Raw genomic sequence first — 22877 nt, 5'->3', positions numbered from 1 at the left:
TCAGCAGAAGAGGAGGGAGCCCAAGTGGCAGGAAGGAACAAGCTTGCTGTTGTTGTACAGAATAAAAATGCATATGCATGTGCAGGTCTGGTGAAAAGTAGTATGTGTTTAGCCTGACCCTGACGCTCTTACTCGCAGGATAAGGCCAGAAGAAGAGGTGGGAGCACAGTCTGTGGTGCTGTGCAGAGGCACTCGGGAACCACTCCACAGCATGAGGGCAAAGCAACATACTTCTCCTCAAAGCCCGGTGCGTAGTTAACAGCATCCACTTTTCCATTACAAGGGAGCAGGTACTAAACCAACTTATCTGTCTCCCAACAAGCACCCACACTGGAATCGAGAAGCAGAACTAATGCTCCCACTAGTTGGTGGAAGATTTCCCAGTACCAACAACTGGGCGCAGCAGAAGCTGCGGGCAAGGTACCTGCAGGATAAGAGCTCTCAAAAGTTGAGAGGATCTCACTGTTCAAAGGATATGGTGGCCCAGCTGGTCATCACCTTGCCTCAGAGGTCTTTTTTTTTTTTTTTTCCATTCCCAACTACATCAAACATACTCAGGAATGATTCTGTAGGAGTGGTCTCTCTTACTAGGTTTCTTGCACTTTCACAGTCAGCGTTCAGGGAAGGGAAGGAGAGAAATCAATTGGTCTCCCTAAAAAGCCAAATCAGTGATGCTCACTGTTTCTTCATTATCCACCAAGTCTAACACTGAGCATTCAGACAGGTATCGAGCTTGGCTTCAAACACCACAGCTGTACTACTTGCTTTTCATGCTGCTTTAAGTTTACAGCAGAGCATGATGTCGACTGCCAACAGTCCAGTCTTTCTGCTGGTTACCACTGCTGCAGAAACTTGCCGGGATAAAAGAAAAGTTTCCAAATTTCCATGCTTATTTTACAAGGTACAGCCTTCCCTTAGCACATCTCAACTGCACAAAATGAGTTTCTAAACATTCTTCCTGTAGAGCTGTTTTACAGAAGTTACTGAGGTAGCTATTAAAGGCACAAGTCAGATATCTATGCTTTTCCCTTTCAAGCTTTCATCTTGCTTCTACCTTGCCAAAGGGGGGAGAGTTTTTCACATTTGAATGCATCATGTATGCCTATTACATCCCACACGGATTACATGGTTTTGTTATGCAAATGCTGAATTGTGAAGTAAATACAGACAAAGACAGGTCAAAACACTCAGGATAAGCTGGGATGCTCAAAGCAGGGTTCTTTGTGGTTCAGGTAAGCAATCACTGAGAAAAGGTACATACTACGAGCAGTAACTTTCAATTTAAACTTTCTCAGCAATGCTTAGTGAGACAAGAAAACATGTCCAACTAAGTGCACATAACCAATAGCTCTACAGCAACCTGCAGTTGGCAGAATTCCTCTCCCTGCCCACAGTATTTGGATATTCAGATTTAACACTGTCACTACACTACTGGAAAGCATCAAAACCCAACCTTTGGCTGAATGTTTCATTTGTTATAGCACACCAATACAAAGAAGCATTTTATGCTCCTGCACAAACAAAAATCAAGCAAAGAAAACTTCTCCTCTTTGCCAGGCATCAGTGAGTGCCTTTGTTCAGCTGCAAAAGAATTCAGCATAACCAGTTCATACTTAAAAATCAGTGTGCAACAGTGAACATTTGCCATCTCAAAGCACGGAGAGATTTGCTAGGAGGATTATGTCTAAGCAGTTTTAAACACTAATGTGAAGGAGCAAAATCCAAATCATTAGACTTGTATTTGCCTCATTCGGCTCCCTGCTGCAGGGCAGTGTGCCACGTTTCCTGAGCAAGCAGCAAGGCCCCTGCTCAAGTAGTTACCCACTGATGCTTGCCATCTCTAATCTTCTCCTGGAATTGTCCCCCAGTGCCAGGCAGACTCCAGGGTTTTCTTTGAGCACAAGTTGACTTATATTTAAACTAGTCCAAGGCTGGAAGAAGGCTCTTTAGGGGTACGATGCACGAGCAGGCAGATTCCCTTTGCTTACCTTGTGCTATACAAATCACATACATCGTTAACCAGGTAAGTACCTTGTTCTGAAATGCTTTTTGCAAATAAAGGAGAAAGCACAGAAAGCTATCGATAATGCTCAATCCCTATTTCCTTTTCAAACTTTCCAGAAAAGTTTTTGGCAACACTTCCCCTCTCCCCCATCATGTCACAGATTTATGATGAACATTACTTGAGGAACTACTAAGTATAAACAATTAAATCTGTAAGTGATGTGTTGCCTATTTGGAACCTCACTGTCTAAGGGCTATTGCTACTACCTTGTTTAAGCATCTAACTTTTAGGCACTCGGACTGTCCTTTAAGGACGCCTCTTTCCTTCCTTCTGGATTGACCAGACTGAGAACATAGGCTGCTAAATACTGAATCACACTGTAATGAGGTGTCTACAGCAAAGCCTATGAATTTCCCCTCTCTCCCCTACGCTATGGAAAAATGAATGGATTATGCAGTTGTGAGTCAAGCTATCTGAATTTTAAAAGGACACATGATACAATTCCTAGAAAGTGTCATCCTGTCCCAGAGGTGGTCAAATTCACACTTGCAAGAATTAGAGCTTAACTCACCACATTTCCAAGTGCCTTTCAGCAAACAGCTATCTTACAGTTCCAGTGCTTTCTGCTTGTTTATACACAACCAAAGAGCTATTTATTCCACGTTCATCTCAAACTTCACGTGCACATCTGTAACCAGATAGTCCCTCTTCCCCCCAGTGCCATACACCTGAACATGCAAACATCTTGTATCCCATATGAAAAGGCCCTTCTGGGCAAGTGTTCAACTCAAAGTAATGAAGCACAAAGAAGCACCAAAAAAATCTTTATTTAAAATCCTTTATCTTAATCCTGAGCAGAACAGCTGTAACATCACAAAATTTCTGTAGCGGAGGGCCATATCATTGTCACTGGTGCACAAAACTCAATGTTTCCATATATTTAAATAGATATTTCTAAATTTTTACCCTAGTGCTGAAAAGTGCTATGCTTATATCCAAATACTGAAATGAGATTTATAATATCTGGTAATGCTCTACCAAGCAAATGTTTATCTTCCAGTACTAGCTACAGAGGACCAGTAAATAGCATACTCTGTAAGACCATCCATGGCGATATTTGTCCTAAGGTCTATACCTGTCCTAAGGTCTATACCTGTCCTTACTAAGATCTGTGTAGGTCTCGCAAAAGAATGTTTTCAGCTATCAAATCCCTGGACAAGGGCAGAAAGCAAGTTTTCTGGATTCGGACACTGAACATTTATTTCCCAAAACTTTATTTTCAACATTTCCTCCAAATACACTGCATGCAATATTTAGAGCTGCTGGCTTCCAGGAGACATTTGTCAAAGCCCATTTAGAAGCGATAACATCTAAAACATCTGCAGCTGGTTATAATGCATCAGGAAAATAAAGTTGTCTGGCATTAGTACTGTGCCAGGATTTGAAGGAAAAGAAAAATCAAAACCATATGCCTGCTCTTAGTTTAGTCTCAAGTGATCTATATTTTAAAAATTAATGGTAAGTTACCTTATAAAGTCCCAGGAATTGAATTCTACTAATTGGACTTCTTGGGCTTTTTAAAGCATAAATAAAAAAGGACTTCTAGTTCCTATAATCCACCTGGTTTTGATCCTGCAGGTCACATATCCAAAATCTTTGCAGTAAGAGGCCTAAGCTCCAGAAGTTCTCCTGTAAGAGTGCTATACCCAGAACACCTTCTGCTCCCCCAGAAACCTGCTTCCCGTGATTCTTGTTTTATCCAGGATACCACCATTAAGGGTGCACAAAATGATGCGTCTCCCCCCGCCCAAGAATAATTTATATTATGGTGTTCAAATTTAAACACCATAATCTCAAATGAATACTGGCTTACTGATTCAGGTAAGATAAAATGGAAGTAGGGATTTTAAATGAATCAGAAACTGAATTCTAACTCAAGCCTCTCATTTCCTCTGGAAACCATCCAAACATGAGGTGGTACGGCTTTCCTGCTCCAAAGGCTCAAGGTACACGCACCAGTCAGCTATAAGGTACATGAACACAGAGATGGCAAAGCACAGCGCCTTGTGCTGTGGGCGCAGTTGAGACTGCAGGGCTGATGACTTGCTTCCAGCAATACAGGGACAAAGTTGCAGCACTGCATCCGCAGCGTGCTGCTGAGAGGTGCTCTGGATGGGATCCTCCTTCTCCTACAGTGAGTTTCTGTACAAACCTTCATCTTCCACCTGCTCAGCATGTTTCGGCTCATCTGCAGAGCTTACTCATCCCAAATTACTGTCTGTCTGTCAAGCCTTTCAAGGTTTTGGCTTTCGAGATTACTCAAGGGAAAGTCTACATTCTGGAAAACTTGAGGTATTTCAGCAGTTCCCAGCAGTTCCCTTTGCCTTGGCTGCCCTGCTCCCCCAGCCCAAACAGGCATTCCCTGCACGTGGAGGCTGATCCAACTGATACACTCCAGTGCGTGTAACCAGCAAGCTCTCGGCACCAGCTCATGGCCTGTCTGCAGAACAGCCCCATGTTCTTGAGGCCAGGCCACCATCCAGGTCCAGAGGGAAAGGACCGGGAAAAGGAAACACTGCTGGTGGAACTCCTCAAAATAAACAGAACTTTTGCTTCAGATGGCAGTGAAATGGTGCAAGAACCATGTTAACCTCCCCCCTTCCTCACCTTCCCAGTGTCTGCACTTCTGTTGGTCAGAGACAAGCAACTGTCACACAGCTCTCAAACCATTACGCCTTTCTACTATAAGCAGCCCTAAACCTCCTTCTACTCATGCTGCTCTGGAGGAAACATGCTTCACAAGCAAGGCAAATTTGCAAAATGCTTTCAAGAACACAGCAGGAACAGGGGAGCAAGGCTGGAGCTAAGAACCGACCAAGTTAGAAATTTTACAAAGGAATTTATCAAGTAAAGTGACAGAGAGGCTGAACACAACAGTTTGGGTTCACATCTCCTGGGAAACTTCAGGGAGATGTATTTGAACAGTCCTGTTATACCCTGTTCTCCAAAGAGAGGAACGTTCTTCCCCAGCTGAATATAAATTAATGCACTTGGTTATAATTACCTTCGCTGCTTAGCGTCTGACCTCAGTGTGAAGTTCTTGTTTGCACTGTGGGAATTGCCTCCCATCCTTGCTTCAGAACACAAAGAATTATTAGCTCTTTAAAATCACCTTTAAAATGTAAAAAAACAATTACCTATAACAGATTTGGAAATATAGTAGACTCAAAGCTCTCTTACACTGCTTTTAAGCCAAGAACTCTGTTACGCTGTCACTGAACTTGACTTTGATACACAGCTTTTTCGGCAATAGACTACAAAGACTGGATTTTGGTTGCTGATCTGTCAGCACCTTCATTCCAGCACAAAGGGATGCTTTCTGTCCACAAACCGTCCCTTCTCCCTGCAGCCAGGAACCATGGCTGACAGCCTACAGTAGTCCAAGAGCTTAAGCCCACCGTGTATCTGACCTGATACGCTGAAGTGCTGCTCAAACGCTGCTTCTGTGCTAGAGCTCCTGGATAAGGCTAGCAAGACGACTGTGCTGGGAAGGGCTGCTGAGTGGTTTTACCATCCCAGCTGCAGAAGTGGGGTTGGCGAGACATGACTGCACACCGACCCAGCCACGTTTTGCTGCAGAGACACAAGCGAGCCAGTCGCTTCTGATCAGCAAACCACCCATCTCCACAGCACTGCCACACTGGCTTGTAGCCTTCCAAGTTTGGTATATAGTTTGTAGGGTCAAGAAAGTTGGGTATAGAGAATATAGCCAGTTGGAGTATGGTTTTTAGAATCATAAAACCCTAACTGAAAAACCCACAAACAACAGCACAGTTCAACAAAACACTCTACCATGCAGGTATGCACATTAAGATAAAAAACACCACGGTGTTTAGACTCAGGGCTCTAACCCTTATTTATAATGGGAGAGAACCACCTCTTCTCACTGATCCTAGCACAGACAGGTCAAAGACAGCACAGCTTGTTTTCAAAGGCAAGTCTCTTAAGCACTTGCTTTCTTCAAATCACCTAAACAGCATATTAAATTTCTAGCACCACAGCTGTACGGGCTGCCAAGAACTCCACACAATGCAATTTTTTGTGAAGTATCATGCATCACCACTGAGTGTTTTAGAAACAGCCACAGGCTGCGCTGAAAGGCATCTTAAACAGCTGTTAGTCTACGCGTTGCACTGCCTTACGCAGCACCATCTAGTCTGACGCACCGAGGGATTTTGGAAACACCCTCTATGGATCACTAGATGCCTTTTTCCATTCCTGCTAAAGAATCACAACTCTACCACTGCAAAATCCTGAAGAGTGACTTAATGGCAGCGTCAGTTCACAAAAAGGCAAACTCCTGCAAGGAAAAAGAACCCCACTTCATTTAAACTTATCTGTAACCCACCAGCAGCACAATATTACTCGCAACCCATAACAGGCAATAGATCAGCTCTGGAAGGAATGTACAGCCAGCTTGCAAAGTCTCCTGGAAAATGCCTGGAACATTTTAATAACTTAATTCTGACTTAAAGAAATCTTTAATTAAGACAGCATTTAGAAAGTATTTTCAGAACAATCTGGAAGCCCGTGGAATGTGTTACGGCTTCCCGGGAAGCCTGCCCTGGCTACGGGCTGGGATCAGCCCTGGCTTAGAGAAGGAAAGCAACGGTCAGAAGCAGCTCGCACAACCCAGCTCTTTGCATGCGATTTGCCAGTCCACCATGTCAGTATTTGGCACCAGGCTCACCCTGCCTACCCTTTATCACATACATTCGAGGAGTTTGCCATATTTTTCGCACAGAGCTGACATTACCCAAATCACAGTCTTACAGGACTTGACTTACAAGCATTAACTACTGCTTACTTTTACACTGGCAAGCCACTACTAATCCATGCCCCACTAAAAAAGCAAGCAAATTAGGTCAAGGGAGCTTATGCTCTACTAAAATATGTTGCAGAGCATGTTATATCCACAGCTCAGACAGCACCTCCTCACCAACAAGCAAGCAGCAAACAGTATCAAATCAAGTCTAGACGGTCAAAGGGTCCTTGGATACCGACAAACTTTCCTTTACTCTTTAGAGAAGGCTTATGCCCCCCTTGAAAATAGTCTGTTTATCGAGTATGTGCAATTCCTCAGAGATTACGTTGAGTATATTATACCCTGCTGGGGTGGTTTTATAACTTCAAATATAACTTTCTGAAGTACAGCAGATACTTTTCCATCAAAAGAAAAAAAATGCAGCACTGAAAACTGTAGCAGAGAGGAGACCTTTTCTCTTTCTGGATGGTCTTCAAATGACTGCCACTGTTCACCAGCAGGTCCTCAGAAGAAAGCTGCCCATTGCTCTGGTGCCACTCTGTTCCTAGATGCTAAACTGCACTGTAACAACATCAAAACGCTTCAACATTTCCTCAGCGCTACTCTTCCAGTTTCTGCAATATATACAAGAGCAGAGTGTTCACGTGACAGACATTTTTTTTCAGTCAAACCGTAGACCACGAGAGACACTAAAGCTGCTCTAGCACGTGACAGCAGGAGAAGACACCTCCAAGACTTTGGCTTTAGCATAAGTGCTTCCAGCTTCAGCTGTGCATTAACCTGCTATGGTAGAAGTTAGTCCCCACCATGGTGCTGGAGTAGAGCCTGAGGAGCACATATCCAGGCACCCTGCCTCAAACCCCCCACCTCACCAACTTCAAAAGGAAAAATTAAGACCACTCAGGCAATTCCATTAACATGGATTAATGGTGATGTCAAACACGGTGTCAGATCCACAGGATGCCAGCTGTCTAGTACGACGAAACTGCCAGCCTTGTTAGCGCTACTGCCAAGTCTTTTTCCAAACGCAGCCCATTCTGCCATCTCGGTTTGGGATCAGATGTTGGCTAAGGACAAGATGAACAAAGGGACATCATTTTCTTCTTCACTTTAAAGTCCACTGCTCCAGAAAAGTGTGTTCAGTCCCATTCTCACAACAGCCTAGGCGGTGGGAGGGGAGAGCACTCATTTCCTATGGTCGATGAATAGGGAACTGGCAAAAATTATTTCAGCTCCGTTACTGGCCTATTTTGGACTTGTGTGCAAGCCACCACCAAGGGCAAGAATCACTAAACTAGCACCCCATTTCAGTCTAGGCAAACAGCTACATCCCAGATGTTACATTTACCCAAATTTATCTCACCTCTTTACCTAAGCTAACTCTTGACTAACTCCTGCTAACTATGCCACTTTCTCAAACATTCAGCATCCTGGGATACAAGCCAGCGTTTGTGGCTACTGGTTGAGCGACAGTAAGTTTTTGGCTGTTCTGCACCTCTTTTGCTGAAGAACATTATTTAATGCTTCCACCATTTTGGCTGCAGATCACAGTAATCTCTTGCATACGAGCCACAGGTTGTCCACACCATTCTGCAGACTAGCAAGGAAGCAATTTTCATAACATAACCGAAAGCCAAGATTGCTCTGAACCACAAGAGAAACTTAAAGACTTAGAAGCTTCAAGAAACCAGCAGATATCATTGCAACTGTTGCCTTTCCCTCTCTGCTTTTTCAAAAATCAGTACATGTCTTAAGATCTTTTGGAGAGATTCCTTGTTACATAGAGAGTTTAGCACCATTTAGATACTAAGCAGAATTGCTAAGAGTCAACATTAAATTCACAAGCCCAGACATGCAATTAAAGCCCTGGATTATATTTCATTAAATTTTTAAGAGTACTCTATAACTAAGCAGCTTTCAGGAGTCTTCTTGACTAACCAGGTTCCTCACTTGAGGAGAGGCTGAGAGTTTTTACAGGCTTTGGCAGCTTTGTACTTAGTGATTTGAAACAAAATCCAGGTGCATGAACTCATCTCCTCTTTATTGAATCCGTAACCCTTACACTGACTGTATGTACCACAGAATCAAGAACAGATTACATATATGGTGAATTAGTGATGCTTTACACACTGTTCTCTTTTAGAAATGCAGAAGAACAGCAGCCTAACTGCATAATCCAGCAGCACTGAGCACATGCCCAAACTCATTCATGTTGAAGTGACAAAGTCTATAAATAGAAGAAAATGTTCTTTGGTGTTCTTTTCCATCCTTCCAGATGGAGGAGATCCCTGGAGTATAGGCACTGGTTTTCCTTAACAATGCACAAGACACTTCATGAGCAAGATGCACAAGCATCTTAGTTTCAATTAACTACCACCAGAAGAGGAGGGATGAATACAGTGCTTCCCTGCTGATCTTCTGATCAGCACCATGACCTTTCCTTTGCTGCCCAGAAACAGCAGCCTTTGGAAGAGCCACTTGTATGCATAGCTCTGCTAAAATAAAATAAAAATCCAACACCACCCCCCTCCAATGCACACCTATACCTGCAGATACAGCCAAAAGCCCATGTGAACTCATCACTAATGAATACAGCTTCAACCAGCTTGAAAACATTTTGCTGAAGACACTGTTATTGTGAAGGTATGACTCATAAACGAGGTTAGCCAGTGCTCCTCTTAAACGTTTAGACCTCTAACAATTGTAAAGAACGAAAAAAGGGGACAAAAAAGTCAAGGCTCTAAAATCAGATCCTTTTACAACTCTGACAAGCAAAGGAAGAAGAAACCAGAACCAGGAATCTCATTTCTGAGCCAAAAGATTTAAGTAAAAAGCAATTACAAAAGCTAGAGACACACTCTGCACATCAGAAAACTGAAAGTGCCTAAGATCTTTAAACACTGGGTTCAGTCACCAGGGAAAATCCAGCTGTCCCTTTCAGAAAGCCACGGAGTTCTTGTGACACTGTATAAAGTCAAATTATTGTACTCCTGGGAAGCTGCTTTTTTGGCACAGGTTCCAGCAAATAAGCTGTTTTTTAAGGCACTTTCTATAGAATAACTATAGGGGAAGAAAAGTAAATGTACTTTCAAGTGATGCTACTTTATGAGAAACATTTTTCCTTTGGGTGTTCTTTTTTCTTACAGATTTCTGACCGCCTCCTGCATGCTACAGAAATACAAATCAATTCTGATGAAGCCACTTTCCCCTAACGGGCCCAAGAGTTACCCAAAAGCCAGAATGTTATAGGCTAACAAAAATAGACCTAAAGTAGCTTTAAAAGCTGCTAAGTGTGGGGAAAAATTTCTGCACCAAAAAAAAGGGGAAGACAGGTAAGTTACAGTGGTAGTGAGGTCAAGACAGAGCAATTTTGTAACTTGGATTTAATTGGAAATAACTTAGCTTCTTGCATTCTTTTATAAAAGATTAATAGTTTTTGTGGAGTGGACATCTGATGGCTAAGTCTAACTTTTAGACTTGCAATATTAAAAGGATAACATTACAAAGAAGTCTGATGCACTCTTCTCTAACCACACATGACTTTCTTTTAATCCAAGGTATATTGCTTTCCTCTGCCAAAAAGATTTCACAGGAGAAAACAAGCAGTTTTTATAAACAAACACTGCCAAAGTTCAAATACAGAGATCAACTGCGAATAAAGGGAGCAAGGCATTCTCATTTCGCATTTGTACGGAATAGAAAAACCCAGGCATTTGCCGACATAACCGACAACACCTGAAGAGCAGGGCATGGAAGGAGAACATCTGCCGCAGCACCTGACTGAGCTACGCCCGTGACGTAGAGGGCTCAGCCCACGGGGAGCCAGGACATTGCGGCACGGGGCATTTCACCCCTCGGCCTGCAATGCCCACAGTGGGGCTGCAGCCTTGAGTAGGGCCTGTAGGTGCCTTCAGGATCAGACTCAGAACTGCGCAAGATGGTAGGTTTTATACCTCACCTTTCTCCAGAGCTTCAGTACATGGCCCTTACCTACAAGGCAGGCCCTGTATCTCTAAAGAATCAAGCATCCATCCCCATTCCCAGGCTTTGATGTCTGGACTATGCCTTTCCAAAGTCCCGAAGAGGGGTTACTTGGAGAAGCATGGCCAAAGCAGGGGAGTGAAGTCACCTGCATGCTTCCAAGGAGAGTGCCGTAGCTACACCACGGAAACACTGACAATCGTTGCAGAAGGGGAAGGAGCTCCCCCAAGTCTGTGCCCTAATTGCTAACGGTGCCAGACAGGAATTACAAAGCTGTAAAAAAAGCCAACAAAAAAAAAGCACCATCGTCTTCTGCACCCTGTCACAGCCTCAGCAGAGAGTGGACCGAGGCCACCTCAGTAGGGCACATGAGGTGCACTGCTACTGAGCGCTCAGGAAGGACCCGATCCCACATCTCCCATTTCCTTGGCACTATTAGGCCACAGGATAGCACAGCACCATCCTCTTCCTCCCCTACCATGCTTGAGCGCAAGTAAACAGGGTCCCGCGTGACTCACGCAGGACCTGGGTCAGACAAACACGCTCCAACCCGGGCGTCTACGGTGAGAAGCGATCAACTCTGGGGACCACGGCAGGCCGTGGACGAGAGCGAGGCAGGAGCCACTGAGCCCCGCACTGTGCGGAGGCAGGACCTGAGCAAGCCTCAGGGACCCGAGCGGCAAGAGCTTTGAAACTGTGAACTCCACGTTCAGAGAGGATTGCTGGTTTCCGAGGATCACACTCAATCCCTTAACCCACTTAGGCCTAAATCCTCAAAAGGAGTCAGGTACTTAAGGCCCTCACTTTTAGGGCTTTCTATTCACCCTGGCATAAACACAGCATGCAAACACCCAACACCTACATTATATACACTGTGACAGATGTACAGGGCAAAAACCAGTTTTCTGAATGAAAGGGAAACTACAGGAAACATGCACAGAAAGGCGTCTTTGAGTTGTCTGCTCATTTAAACATTTAAACCGATTTGCAAGAAAGCACATTAGTTCCCAACAGACAACCCTAATCTTACCTTAAAATAACTGTATTCCTTTCCTACTTTAAAACCAATCCTTAAACCACTACATTCCTTACGTTTTGTCCGTTCAGCTTTTTCTACACAACCATATTTCTCCCATTTTATCCTGCAGCACTGGTCCCACTAATCGCTACCATATGCTCAAGCGCAGAGCACTTCCCCTGGCGTGCTTTAAAAAGAAGCAGTGTCACCAGAGCAATATAAGCACAGGCAAATACTGTCTGTCAGGTTCTGTTTTCAAGACTATAAAAAATAGTCTTCACCGTAATAGGCAGGAAAACTCACACCCTCTGGAAATAAATTAAAAAAGGAGTTTTCAGATTGCTTGTTATTTTTTCCAAATATCCAGAGATAAAATCGGAAGTTTTACATTTCATTTAACATTTTCAGGTGAAGCCAACACTTGAGTTCTCTTGCACGACTGACGATGCCTAGCTGATTTATCCGCAGGGCCAGGGCTTGCTCCTCATGTGCATTAATTCGCAGCTTCCTCTCAGAGACATTTCTACTACGAGCAGCCTCTTATTATAAGATATCAGCACTTGTAAAAGCCACAAGCACATTACTTTTTCCAGAGCTTGAGGAAGCCTTTCACCCACTATATGGTGCTCTGCAGAAGAACGTCAAGGAGATGGGCGACGGAGACTAGCCAGGCTGCCCCATGAAGACCAGGACAGACTGTTTGGCACATCCCGTTTATCACAATCTCTAGCTTGGCTTGCTTCAGTACCGCAATATCACGCGATGATCACGAGTTCAACATCACCCCATGATGATGAAATCACTTTGCTCATTGTGCATGCGCTTATCACATAAAAGCCTATTAGCTCCCCCTCCCTGGGTTCCTCACCATGGACCGACGCTCAGCAGTGCCAGGGACTCTCCCGCTGCATGACCACCACGATCGGGAAAGCCTCAGGGAACCCCTGCACAGCTACAGAGGTAATAAATGCCTTACAGTGACCCTTGTCTGCGTTGTATTTGTGTATCCGTCCTTGCCGGGAGTCCAGGCGGCGCCCCCACCTCGCTCTTACAATGGGCATAGCGGGCAGGACACACAGATAACGCCGTGGTCGAAAAAGGCGAAGGGGGAAGACAAGAGCCAGAGGGAGCCTGCTCGCCCTCGGCTGCCAGGATGGCCCCAAACCAAGCGATGGGGGCTGGTAGCCGCGTTGCTTGCCACGTTGGCCATCCCAGAGGATTAGCCAGAGTTGGCAAGGGGGGAAGATGTCACCCTGAGAGCAGCTGAATCTGCTTTGCCGACTATGCCCTTTTGGGCTGCCTCTGAAGCATCTTGAAAATTAGCGGGGCGGCCTGGATGGGCATTGTTGACTGGCATTAGGGCTTTGGATAACAATGTAGTATTCTTGCAGCAGCAAGTGAAGAAGTTGGAGAAGGAGACAGGAGATTTGCGGACACAAAGGCGATAGCCCAAGAGGTGATTACAGCACAGGCTGAGAAGAGCCAGGACTTGGCACATAAAATGGAGCAGTTGGCACTACAAATGGCCAGTAAGCACCAGTCTCTCTCAGGTGCGGGCAATTATAAGTCAGCCATCCCAGAACCCACAGGAGTGGGACAGTAACATTTGGAATACCTCATCTGACTCAGAAGTTGAGTTTGACATAAACAGGAACCTGTTGACACCCAGGTACAGCTGCTCATCCAAATGCAGGGGCAACGGCAAGTGGATGGAAACACCGTAGAGCAGTCAAGAACTTGCACGCCAAAAGAGCTACCCGAGTTCTTGACTACATTCCAGCAACAACCAGGGGAATCGCTGCTGGCTTGGCTGGTAAGAGCCTGAAATGCTGGGGCTGGATCGTTAACATTATTAAGGGAGGAACTGAACCTAATGAGCCCGTTATCAGCAGGTGCCCAAGTACGGTATTATCTTTCTCAACCTACATTTGCACAAGATAGTGCCGGTAACCCTATAGCAGCCCCTTCGTTATATCAATGGCTATGGGCCACTGTGGTAGGAACCTACCTGTCCACGGGTGAATTGGCTGCAACGTACTATTGAGGAAGGGATAAACATGCTGCGGCAGTTGGGGGTGGCTACTGGGTTAGTGGATGGTGATGGGCCTGATGGCATAGAGGTAACCCAGCAAATGAAAACCCGGTTGCTAAAAGGAGTCTCAAGTGCCCTGAAACTGCTCCTACTGGGGACAGTGATGCCCACCACTAGGACAGTCAGGGTGTTGGTGAATAATTTGAGACGCCTGGCATTAGTCAGTGGTCCAAACTCCAAACATGTGAGGGTGGCTCAGAAGGCCAAAGTGAAAATACTAGGAGGAATTACTAAAGTGAGCAGAAAGGTTACACAGAGACAAATGTGGACTGACTTGTTGCAGGCGGGGGTGTCGCAGAATGATATAAATGGCTTGCCCACTGCTCATTTATTCAAGCATTGGCAGCGACTGCCTGCTAATCAGCAAAACCAAATTAAACCTACCGCCCTACCTGCACCAAGCACCCTATGGAAGTTACCTGCTACAAAGCAATGAAGGGGAGGCAGGTCCCCTGAAATCTGAGTGTTGGTTGCAGCATATCGCCCAGGGGACTGACGCCCATATGTACCCCGCGAATCAGATGGTGCTCGGGAGGGGAGATGGCTGTACTTGCTTTGGTAGATACAGGGCAGAGGTCACAGTATTACATAGTGCAGTAGCCCCTGAAAAAGCAACAACACATATATGCTGTTTGGGAGGATCTGCTACCCCCACCATGCAAGCGGGGGTTACTTTAGCAACTGGGAAAAACCCTCGCTTTTCCACTCCTGTTTTATTGTCACCCATTCATGAATATGTTCTAGGCATTGACATGTTATCGGGTTGAGATGTATATACATTGCAAGAGTTATTTTCTTTTGGAAGGAGCCCTTCACTACCACAGGTGCAACTGGTTGCCTTAATCAGAGGGTATCCAAAATGAGATCCTGTGGATCTGCCCATACTGCCCACTTTTGTGCAAATAAAACAATATAGAATCCCAGGGGAGAGACAGAAATTCAAGAAGCAGTAGATGGCCTCTCGTGTGCGCAGATAATACGCCTTACTCTATTGGCCTTCAATAGCCCAACACGGCCTGTAAGGAAGCTGGATGGCATGGCATATGACTGTGGATTAGAGAGAATTAAACAACATTGCCCCACACTTAATGGCAGTGGTCCCTGACATGGTGACTTTATTAGAGGGGGTGGGAAAAAGTTTGCAAGAATGGAAAGCCGTAGTAGATCTAGCAAACGCCTTTTTCTCTATTGCCATATCCCAATTGTTGCAAGACCAATTTGCTTCCACATGGAACAGTAAGCAATATACGTTCCAGGTCCTTCTCCAGGGGTACATGCATAGTCGCGCTATATGCCACCAGATGGTGGCCACTGATCTCCCAATTCCCCTTCCAAAGTGTACCATTCACCATTACATTGACGATGTTTTAATAATGAAACCATCTGAAACTCAGGTGAAAGAGCAACCAACAGTATAAACCTGCCAGAACAGAGAGTGGGCTGTAAACCCAAAAAAGATGCAAGGGCCAAACAGCAGTGTGCAATTTCTAGGAACAGTATGGAGAGCACAAACGGAAGCCGTCCCTGAAAAGGTGCACAATACTATTCAGCAGTATCGTGTTCCCACAGCTGTAAAACAATTGCAAGCCTTTTAGGATCTCCTAGGATTCTGGCAAACTTTTATACCCCATTTAGCATATTCAATGCGACCTTTGCAGTGTTTGACTAAGAAAAGTAGCCAGTGGCAATGAACTAAGGAACAGCAAGCCTCTGACCTGTGCAGGGAAGCAGTGGTCCAACATTCTGAACTGTTTACAGTGTAGGAGAGACAGCCTTTCGAACTGGAAGTCACGGTTATGGGAGACACAGTGTCTTGGGGGTTGTGGCAGCAACGTGCTCATGCATGGCGAGAGTCCATAGGGTTTTGGTCTTGCTCTTTGCAAGACACCACAGCAAATTATACTCCTTTGAAAAAACAGCTTTTGACTGTGGTGTGGGCTTTGCAAGATACAGAATGAATTACAGGGCATGACCTCGTAACAGCGCATACACCTATCCCAAACCAAGCATGGATGAGTGATGATACAGCCAGAGCCCATGTGGAAGTAGCTCAAGCTGCAACATGGTAGAAATGGAAGCACTATTTGCAAGCTTGACTGAAGGGAGGAAGAAAGGAGTTGGGTACCGCGCATGCAACTTTATCAGGAGAAGTGCAATTTGGACATATGCCATTACTATCTGAACCAGAAGGTTCACCTCTTCCTGCTCCCCCGATAGAGGCGTCACCTGTACAAGAGGCCCCTTCTTTCGAGATGTTATCCCCTGAGCAATGAGAGCGGGCTTGGTTTCCCGATTGCAGTGCAGTGTATTCTTGGGCAGAAGAGCGACCCTGGCGCTCTGTAGCGTATAATCCTGCCACAGAGACCATCTGTTTTGCCTCAGGAATGGGGTACTCAAGCCAATGGACTGAATTAAAGGCAGCAGCTATAGCCCTAGATGAGGCAGATGCGTGCTACCTCTATAAGGACAGCTGGGTAGCGTACAAAGGTCTGCGCTCTTGGTCACCAACATGAGCCACCACTCAGTGGAAGATACATGATAAGGACCTCTGGGGGAGCTCCTTGTGGAAAAAAATCTGGAATATTGTACAAACTAAAGTTTTATCTGTGCAGCACGTTGACGCCCACCAAAAACAGACTCCTGAAACTCAGCATAACGCAGCGGTCGACCAAATGGCAACTCCCTCAGAGTTAAAAAAAGCTTGACAAATGCATGAGTGATCAGGGCATCGTGGCCCCATCACAGCTCAGGCTTGGGATTTATTGCAAGGCCATCCTGTGCTGGCACCACACTGGTTTAAAACAGTGCGTGCTAACCGTCTCGCTTGCATGAGGATAACAAAAGCGCCTCTCACCAGCACGTATGGTCGCATTAAGCAAAGCGAACAACCTTTTGCAACCTGGCAAGTGGACTATATGGGCACATTGCCCCCTTCACAGGAAGGGAAATATATTTTGACTGCTGTGGACACTTTTATACGGGCCTCATGTACGCATATTCTACTTCTCATGCGAATCAATCCTCTATTGTGTGAGGTTTAGAGCCACTCACGTATACTTACGGTATACCAAAAGAGATACAAAGGGATCAAGGTACCCATTTTGTGGGCTATGTAGTGCAAGAATGGGCAAAGGAGTTGGGGATCACTTGGATTTTACATACACCATACCACCCTCAGGCTAGTGGATAAATGGAAAGATTGAATGGCTTGCTGAAAGAACAAATTCAAAAACTTACCCCTATGCAGACACTGACGGGGTGGATAAGCATGCTGCCACAGGCACGGTTTATACAGGTGTGTGGGAATACTCACTCCCTACGCGCGAGTGCAAATTAACCCGACCTTAGCACCCCGCACACGTGCCGCAGGGGAGGTAGAGTCCTACACACCTGAGCAGCTTTTGATTACTGAGCAGAAAGCTATAAGCCTACAACGAAGACTTGACTGGCCTTCACAGCATGTATGGCTATTCACACCTTTAATATCTGTTCGAATAGCCCCTCTTTTATTAACCTCTGCAAGGTTTACATCTTTTCAGGTATCCGCACGTACACCAGTGAATAGATCACAGGGAGCACCAATACTGCAAGGAGTTCTCATCTGCAATGCTGGAGTGCCTCAAATTCAGCAAATACCCTCAACACACTCTAGCCAGCGTGTGGATATATACTCCTCAGAAAGAAACATGGCCCGGTACTATTGTAGCACATGGCCCAGGAGCCACCGTCCTAGTGCTTCCTGATGGCAATACAATACCTTTTTATCTTCCTGTTAACAGGTTATCCTGCTGGCATTGATAAATTATTGCTGATATGCTGCCTCCTGTGGCAACCAACAAGCACGATTGACCTACAAGATCCTGCACTACATGTGAACACATGGATCTGGCTAGCTCAACGATCAGCTAACTTATCCACTTTCTGCATTGCGGGCGGGCGATCTGTCAATGATGTGCTAACCACATGTTATATGGGAATACCAACTCCTCTTCGAATATTGCAAAATTACACATTTTTGAGAAACTTTGATATCCTCCACATCCCATTAAATTTATATGGCATGGGGACAGCTTCTCCCATATTAACACCCCGGACATACTCTTTCCGAGTAGCTAATGTGTCTAAAGCAGATTTGTGCTTTAGCTTTGTAAATGCTACCGCACCAAAACACAACATGACTAATACACAATTAATGTGCAACAATACCATGAATATAACCTATGCCTCTGCCCACCTCATATTACCTTTGGGATGGTTTCTCTTGTGTGGTACCACTGCTTATAGCTATGTGCCAGCTAATGCTACAGGTGGCCCTTGCGCCATCGGTCGTGTTACCTTGAGCATCCTCCCATTTACGACAAAACGGAGAAGAAGCCCAAGGCATATTTTAGATGCCTCATGTGATCCCCATATAAACCTCTTCTCCCACAGAGAAGCCCTGGGATTATTAAGTCTAACTGGTATCCCGGACGTGGTAACCCATAATTATGAACAATTGAAACATGTCGCTTGTGCTCTGGCGCAGGTATTAAACTGGACATCCAGAGCCACTGCCTCCCTAAATACAGAACGGAGTGCAGTGCGGCAAGGCACGCTGCAAAATCATTTGGTAATCGATTATCTCCTGTTGCGGCATGATCATGGATGTCATGATTTTGCCAGTATTTGTTGCCTCAACATAACTGATGAATCTGCCTCTAATGAGACTGACACTGATCATTTACAAAATATCATTCAACATATTTGCCAAAGTGATGGCGATGCCTAGTTAGCTAATTGGTTTGGCTCCTTAACTGGATGGTTAGGCCACTTAATACAAGAAGGGCTTTTGTTTATTTTTAGTTCTGTCCTATGTTATGTTATAATATCAATACTCTGTAAACTCCCATGCCCACACCTTTCATGGTCTCATAAAGATGGGGATAGTCTGTGACCAGTACCCCATCGCGGGGGTGGAGTGTATGGCATACTGCAGAAGAACGTCAAGGAGACGGGCGACGGAGACCAGCGAGGCTGCCCCATGAAGACCAGGACAAACTGTTCTGCACATCCCGTTTATCACAATCTCTGGCTTGGCTTGCTCTGGTAACCACAATATCATGCGATGATCACGAGTTCAACATCGCCCCATGATGATGAAATCACTTTGCTTATTGTGCATGCACTTATCACATAAAAGCCTATTAGCTCCCTCTCTCTGGGTTCCTCACCATGGACTGATGCTCAGCGGTGCCAGAGACTCTCCCGCTGCATCACCAGCGCCATCAGGAGAGCCTCGGGGAACCCTCGTATAGCTACAGAGGTAATAAATGCCTTACAGCAACCCTTGTCTGCGTTGTATTTGTGCATCCGTCCTTGCCGGGAGTCCAGGCGGCGCCCCCGCCTCCCTCTTAGACCCACAGTAACCAGTACTATTCTGTGCTGATAACAGCTTTGGCCAAAATGCAAGGAAAAGGATCTTGGCACAGATGGGAGGTTCAAGACACTTTTTGTTAGATTTTAACTGGCTTTGCCAAGGACTCTTTCTGTAGTCAGCTGGCCAAAGTTCATGTTTGCAGAAAATACGGAACTATGCTGAAAGACAACCTATTATCTTTTATATGCAGGCAGTCTGCAGCAATTGAGATCAAGGACAATACAAGTAGCACCTTCATGCGTTTCAGATAACACTTATCCAATCTCCCACACACCCATTCACAGAGCACAGCCAGAATCTGTGGATCAGAAACAATCCCAGGCAGAATGGGGAAACCTCTCCACCGAGTCAGCTAAGAGACTGCAGTTGCAAAAGAACAGAGTTATAAACAGTAAATTTACATCAGACCCTGGAAAAGCAGTAGTCTTCTGAGCTAGCTGTCTAGGCTCCACTGTTGCGCCTGTGACATGTTCTGCAGATCTCTAAGAAATCTGAATTTAAGAATTAGTTTAAGTGATGGAGTATGTGGCTTATCCTGCTTAGAAGTACTCAAGGAGAGGAAGAGGAGAACTGACTTTCTCTGCAATCAATTATTGTGACTTTAACTGAAGAAGTTTAAAGCTGTATGTACCAGAAGCACTGTTTTTCTTTCTTTGGGGGAGAGAGCAGAAGGCAGTGACGGAGACTGTACGTGCATCTGTTAACGCTACCAAGGAAAGAAAACCTCAGCTTCCATCTTCTGGTCAAGTAAAGACCCTCCCTCCACCAGAGGTCTGCTGAGACCACTGGAGAGAATAGCTAAAACCAGGCAAGCTTAAGAGCCTGAAGAGAGGCACTTTTGCTCAGGTGGGATGGCAGAACACCGAACACGGTCCAAGAGGACAGCAGCGTCCCAGGTACGTCAAGAGACCCCACAGGGAGGGCTCCTCAAAAGAAGTACCTGCATCTGCTGCCAAGGGAGGAGCAAGCACAGGACCCATCCCTGCCTTGTCAGGGCACTGCCTGCCTGCACCAGAAAACAGGAATCCTGTGAACTGAGATAGAAGACAGATGTTGTAACAGTTGTTTGAAAGCCTCAGTTACAGGAATGGTAAACATTTGATATTCTTCATAATACATTTTAAAACCTCTGTACTACAAGCAACAATGACAAAAGTCAGGACAAAGAACAGTTCCACTAACAGTATTTGTGCAAAGCTGCCTTCGGTTCTTATATGCGGTTTTGTCTGGGATGTTTTGATAAATTGTAACTACTTGGTGTAGTGGAGATGCAGCTTTTGCACGTGCTAAATGCACTTCAGAAAGCATTCGCCAGGTTTCACTACAAAGATAAGGAATTACTGTGCATATGCTCAGCTAAGCACACAATTCCCCTCTTCTGCTTCTCTCCAAAGGAGATCCATGTCAGCCATGATTTCACAGCTCCTTCCACAAAGCTCAACAACCCAACGGGACTGATGCAGACTCTGAAGACTAGAGTTCATCTAACCCAAGAGATTCGCTGTGAAGAGCTGGGCCCGGTGCATCGGCGCTTTCAACGCCACAGCCCATTCTCCCAGCTTTACTAGCGCCTTTTTCTGTAGCTGAAACTGCTCATGCTGGAAGTCAGCTGTTTTATGAAACTTGTTTATTCCTCAGTGCATCCTGAATTTGAAAAAACATAGTGGGTTTAGATGAATAAAGGAAGAGTGAAGAAACACTGTACGCTGCAATTGCTGGGACAATTTACCCCTTACAGGTTGACCTCCCTTCTGTCTTTTCAAAGGATCAGCAGCAATAGTAGAAAAACAGTAGCAATAAACATTTTTATAGTCCTCTGGTCTCTATAAATATATGCAAATATTCTTTTGTTTCTGTATTGCAATCCCAAGTCTTCCAATACTCTGCAGCTGTTTTTATAGGTTACTTTCATGCCCTCCATACCAGCCAGGGAAAATAATTTTGGGAAATCTCATTGCAAACACTTTAATTGTGCCAACATGACTTCTTTGCCACTGTGAACAAGACCTGGGAACAGATACTGCTTTCTGAAGCGAGTCTTTTTTTTAAGCTAGTTCAGTTCCTTGAATCAGTTTCCAACACAGCCACAAAATAATTAGGTAGCATGTTACAGTAAGAAAAAAAAAAGAAAAAGAAAAAAAAAGAAACATCGATGGGAGTTTAAAGTATTTCCAAAGTATCAAGATGCAACCTGAGAATGAGACAGAAGTGGGAGTACAAAGTGTTTGGTGGATCAGCAAAATTAACCTACGCAGAAGTGAAACAAAAAGGTTATTCCTTATTATCTGGATACTGTAAAATAAACCCTGGCAAATATATTACCTGGAAGGTAAACAAGAAGGAATGTAATCACAGGGTCCATCTTTTCTGATACACAGAATAATCCTGTTAAGCAGTGGCTAACATGAACTGACCGGCTAAATTTGAGAGACCTCCTGTACTGTTCTAGGAGGTCTCTTATTCCACAGAATAATTATAGAATATACATTGCCTAACTTAAGACCTTTACAACAGAGCTATGTCTATATTTATGTACCTTTGGAGTTCTGATTTTCTTTAGCAAGCTAATGTTTTGCTTTTATTTATCTGAACTGAAAGCAGTCTCTAAAGAGAGCCACTTTCAATGAAGCAAAGTTAAGATTAAAGTCAGCCTGAGCAGAAGTGAAGTTGCTCGCTCTTCTAAAAAAAGAAAAAAGAATAAACCCAGACAATCTTATGGGATGCCAGACTTGGCTGTGTGTATTTTTGTATTGTACCCTAGATCAAAGTCACTAAGACTGATTTTCAAAGGAACATCACACACTAAAACATCTTTGAAAACTTTGGTCTAAACACTAAGAACACTCAAACTTGGTTTCACTTGAATTTTACTTAATAAGCAACAAGCTCATGCTTACTAGGACCCAGGAAAATATTTCTCTTCAAGACTTCAGCTAAAGGGTGAGAAACATTAGGTACGCTCAAGAAAGAACAAACTACCCTTTTTTCTAGCATCATGGAGAAAAATCGTTTTGTTGCTACTGTCATGAACTAAGTAAAAGTAACTTCCAAAATGAATTTGAACACCAGTAAAGATAATTTATATAATGACAAGCCTACGCAATCTGTCACTAGAAAAACGAGACTGGATATTAGAGATTTTAAATGTTCAGGTCTTCTTGTGTAATCATAAACAAACAATGATGAAAAAGGGAATGACTTTCCTTTGAAAAGTCACCTTAGCTTGCACCTATAACAGCAGACATAGGATTTCAGGCTCTAGAGATCAAGCAGAGCAAAACTTCTCGTAATAACCCAACTCTGTAAAGGCAATTGTTCAAAAGGGCAGAAGGAAAGCAGCTCTGCATGCAGGAGGGACAGGTGACTGTTTCCACATAAGCTTCTACAGAAAGCCCTAAACACAACCAGACTTCGACCAACAAAAAAAGCTTTGGTCTAATCGAACTTTTGGAAGGGGAGAGTAGTCAGGTGAGAAGGTAGATTTCACTCACCCATAAAGTTCTGGCAGGAGACAGACTATCATTTACTGTTATTCTGCAA

At 44.6% G+C, this 22877-nt stretch overlaps 1 protein-coding gene and 1 long non-coding RNA gene across 2 annotated transcripts in view; one reads left to right on the top strand and one right to left on the bottom strand.

The window, feature by feature from the left end:
- Positions 1–22877, bottom strand: part of GALNT10 (polypeptide N-acetylgalactosaminyltransferase 10) — a 103833-nt gene that overhangs the window by 70877 nt on the left and 10079 nt on the right. The window lies entirely within an intron of this gene.
- LOC135330022 (uncharacterized) lies at positions 12704–22114 on the top strand. The gene is made up of 3 exons (XR_010391735.1): positions 12704–12789; positions 13221–13642; positions 17701–22114. It is a non-coding gene; the product is annotated as an uncharacterized LOC135330022 (long non-coding RNA).

The sequence above is a fragment of the Dromaius novaehollandiae genome, chromosome 15 (genome assembly GCF_036370855.1).
Source record: "Dromaius novaehollandiae isolate bDroNov1 chromosome 15, bDroNov1.hap1, whole genome shotgun sequence".
NCBI classification, from domain to species: Eukaryota; Metazoa; Chordata; class Aves; order Casuariiformes; family Dromaiidae; genus Dromaius; species Dromaius novaehollandiae.
The sequence above is the reverse complement of the archived record's forward strand: the minus strand, read 5'-3'. Positions and strand labels throughout refer to the sequence as shown.